Source organism: Etheostoma spectabile, unplaced genomic scaffold, assembly GCF_008692095.1.
Source record: "Etheostoma spectabile isolate EspeVRDwgs_2016 unplaced genomic scaffold, UIUC_Espe_1.0 scaffold00001902, whole genome shotgun sequence".
In the NCBI taxonomy this organism is placed as follows: Eukaryota; Metazoa; Chordata; class Actinopteri; order Perciformes; family Percidae; genus Etheostoma; species Etheostoma spectabile.
Genome location: NW_022602828.1, coordinates 46,451 through 50,777, shown reverse-complemented (window position 1 = coordinate 50,777; position 4,327 = coordinate 46,451). Strand labels below are relative to the sequence as shown.

Below are 4,327 nucleotides of genomic sequence, written 5' to 3'. Positions count from 1 at the left end.
ATCAATGAAGGTTGCACAATATTTAGGTGGCCTGTAGATATTTAGAAACATCGCTTGAGGGGAAGATCTAATTGAAGAGCAACATATTCAAAAGAAACAAAATTTCCATAAATATTTTGCGTACAGTGGCAAGAGTCATTAAACAAAATGGCGACCCACCTCCTTTCTTATTACTATATTCTCACTCATAAAACTGAAGTTAGGGGAGCTGACTCGATGAGAACAGCAGCGCTGTTATTATGGTCTAACCAGGTTTCAGTTAAAAACATAAAATCTAGATTGTGCTTAGTAATAAAATCATGATTAAAAATGATTTTCCTGCCAAAGACCTGACGTTTAGTAAGGCTAGTGTTAGTGTGTTTTCATTTTTTGGGACAGGCTGTAGCTGACGAGGAATGGATGCTAAATTTGCTAAGTTTGCAGTTAAGTGCTTATTCACCATTCTTTTCCATTATACCTATCACACAGAAATTGAGAGAATGAATCCACAGGGCCGGGCTTGTCTTGAAAAGAGTCATTAGTATCACTAGTCCTGCAGCCAAGGCCCGGCACATATCAGATAGTGCTTGCCAGATTTTGCACACAAGCGTCCTTATCAGTCTGGGGGGAAGGAGTTTTCTGACATCCTGGTAGTGGTGCTGGCGTTTTACTTTTGCCCGGGGTTGAGCCATGGGGGTAGGAAAGGGGTGCATAATTGATGGGGAAATAAGGGAAAGGGTGTGTGGAGACATCAGTAGAGACAGCGATGATCCTCAGAGGTTCGGGGTTGGGAAGGTTTGAGGGGTGCTGGACGGGTGGAAAGAGGGGAGTGGAGGTTCGTGTCTCTGCTCTTGGTCTCCCATGGTCAAATCTTTGCACAGGCGGGGGCTGTGCTGGATCACTGCGCACTTTGTTGTGTCTTCCTTTTGTTTTGTGACCTTGGCAGAGGGAGCATATGTGTAGCGCAGAAAGTAAAGCCAGATTAGAGGTGAACAGCTTTACTCCTGGCTTGTTAAGGGAAGTCTATCTGCTTTAAAAAGATGTCTGCGCTCCCAGAAAATGTTAAATTGTCAATGAACTTCAGAGAGTGGACGGTACATTCAGTGAAAAGCCATTTGTTTAGTCCCAACAGTCGGCTGAATCTCTCATCTCCTCTTCGACTGACGGTATAGGACCACTGATAAACACATTTGCGCTTAGGGGGTGACTGTGTCAAGCAGTTCCCTAAAGTCCATTTCAGCAATTCAGACTGTTGCTTTACAACATCATTTGACCCTATATGCAGAAAATGTTCTTCACAGTTGGGTGTGCTGCCACGAATCTGGGATTTTTTGGGTCAAGTCAGACACCATGTCTTTGGGAAAACATAGTATTTTGGTGTTTTTACTGGTTTTAAATCTTTTACAGCAGAGTCCACAATCAGGGTTTGAGCCCAGTTGTTAGCTTTTTACTTTTTGAATTGCTCTCAGTCCTTACCCTTGCTGTGTGGTGAGAGACGCAGTTCCCGGTCATCAATGACTGTCCAGCGTCTTGCAGCAGAGGAGCAAATCTGTTATCCAGTTGAACACCAGGTTGTTTGGGGGGGCATTTTGTTGCTTATTTTTCCCTTTTGCAGGTCCCGGCTGTGTCCTACTAGGTACAGGGGTTGAAGAGGCGCTCTGCCCAGATGATAATGCAGGCCAGCCGGTCATATCACAAATCTCAGGGCGCTGTGCCCGGCCCGTTAGTCGTCATCCCATTTCCCAGGAAAATGATTTACTCTTAGGCTTCGCACCAGACGAGTTCCAGGGAGGACCGCCACTTGTTGATTTAACCAGTTCCACCCTCCTGTTTCTTTGTAGTCTTGTTGGTGCTAATTAGCCGGTGTTAGCATACTTCTGTCCATTGTTATGGGTCCATGGTAAGTGGTGTCATTTCCACAAGATCCGTTAACTTCCACGTTCACTTCTAGAAGGTGAACCTTGGTTTCCAGAAGTGCAATCTTTGAAGGAGTTGTAGTAGTCTTCTAAGGAGAAAGGAGGCATCTTGCTGCTATTAGCTTTAGCTACAATCACTGTAGGACAGGCTTGAGCTATTGGTAGGCCACGCTCACGCAGAAAAATTTTAAATATGGCAATAGCCTACTATGTCTACAAAAAATGTATAGTCCAGTGTTTTGAAGTGTCCAAGAGCCGTGCTCATAGTTTCTCAGAGGAAAAGCACGATTATCAGCAAAAATATGCAAGCAGAAGCAGGAGCAAGCAGCAAGCGTCTGCACTGTAAGAAGCGGAAGTGGGTTGGTTGTCTGGAAATCGGCGGGCTTTAACCAGTATGTTATTTTAAGCATGCAATAGATACGGGTTGACACAGAAATTGTTGTATTTATTGCTGATAGAAAGTATTTCCATGACAACACACTTTTTGTGTGTAGGGTAGGGGTGCTGTGACTAGCCTATCTACAGAATAGTGTAGGGGAGGGGTGCTGTGACTACCTATCACAGAATAGTGTAGGGGAGGGGTGCTGTGACTAGCCTAGCACAGAACGCAGACACAGTCAGCTACACGTCAGTCAGATTTTTTAACAATCCGAGCACAGATATGGACTCGTATTACTTGTATTATTCTTGTATTTGGCAAAAGTGCTTTATCTGTACCGGATACTCGTTTCTGCCGAGTATCCGGCTCATCTCTAGTGTCTAACAACTCTGTGCACTTTACCCATGTCCTGCTTTACTCAGCAGTTGAAAAGGATTTGTGCGAATTTGTATAGCACAGTGTTGTGGGATGTCGTGACCTCCTTGCATTTATGTTAATTAATGCAAAAATCAGTCTCAATGCCCAGATGGGTTGCCAGATTTGCAGTGAATATCACATTGTCTAGTGATGGGGGTGTAGTAGTGAGCATAGCTACCTTCCAAGCAGTTGGTTTATCACCACTTTTTGAGTTGTCGTGGTCGAGTGTTTAAGGCACTGGACTAGAAATCCATTGGGGTCTCCCCACGAAGGTCCAAATCCCGCCGACAATGAAAGGCACCTTAGCGTTGGTAGCAACCAATGACACATCACATTATAAAAAATCTCAGTTGTGCCTTCGTGAACAATATTGTATTATCCCATAGGTACTGAAGCCTGATTTAGGGTCTTAGCCATGCTGAACACAGCCTGAGCCAAGGCCCGCTTTCCCTCATGAGTCACCCCAGTGGGCGCTGTAGATCACTGCCTGATAAGCCAACAGAACCACATTATCTGCGAAGACCATAAAGGAATTCTAAGGTGCCCAGACTTGACACACTGCTGCGCCTTGAGACGTGTTGTTCATGTCCAGGAGTTGTGCTCTTTCCATCGCTTGACAATATTCCCTTTTAGGATCAAGAGTTCTTCTCCCACGCTGAACACAGGCTGAGCCAAGGGCCACTTTCCCCTCATGAGTAGTCCAACGCGTTCTCCGGGACTTCCTTGAGTCCTTGTAGTATTGTGACAGGCGGAGATACTGTCCATTATACTAACGAGGAATGGCCAAGTTTAAAATTTGGCACATCATTCGATAGGTGGCGCTATTCCAGCATATAGGCCACATCCACTTTTGTACTTTATAGTACAAACCTTAAAGTAAACGGTTGTTTTTTTCAATTCTTCTGGTCACACTTGGCACTATTCCACAACTTTTGTCTGTAGTTCTCTATTTTGTCAGGGCTTAACTCTGTCTACCGCAACTCTTTTTTTTGTTTCTTGTTATGTCCCGGCAAGAAATATTATTCTTTTGGGTCGTCTGTCTCTACATCAGAATCAGAAATACTTTATTGATCCCCTAAAGGAAACTTTGGAAAAAACAGATCCTTCGAGCCGGATTTGAACCAGCGACCTAAGGATTTCGGCTTTATGCGTCTACCAACTGAGCTATCGAAGGGAGTTAGCACATACTTCCCATTCTTGTGAATGTGGAAACACAGGACCCCCTGGAGGGAATTTCTGACTCATCAGGGGCTGTAGCTCAGTGATAGAGCACACTTTGAGTCTCAATGCCCAGATGTATTACAAGATTTGAAGTGAACATTGTATTGCCCAGCGATGGTGGTATAGTGGTGAGCATAGCTGCCTTCCAAGCAGTTGACCTGGGTTCGATTCCCAGCCATTGCAGTAACTGTTTTTGGGTTGTGGTACTTTCTTTTTTTACAAGAAGTCAGCAGAAAGGTTACTTGCCCAACCTGGTTTGATAAAATCTCTTTGAGCTGCATGATTATGACCAAAATGATAACGACAATTACTTTGATCAATATGGAGATCACGATTAATTATCACAATTATTTGTTGATTTTCTACTCCAAAGTGCTGGAAAGGAAGGTTTCACCCATCGTTGAACCTCAGGTTA

General features: G+C 44.2%; 1 non-coding gene across 1 annotated transcript; it reads left to right on the top strand.

The window, feature by feature from the left end:
- Nucleotides 1-4,023: 4,023 nt before the first annotated feature.
- Nucleotides 4,024-4,095, top strand: trnag-ucc (transfer RNA glycine (anticodon UCC)). The gene has a single exon. It is a non-coding gene; the product is annotated as a tRNA-Gly (tRNA).
- The last annotated feature ends 232 nt before the right edge of the window (nucleotides 4,096-4,327 follow it).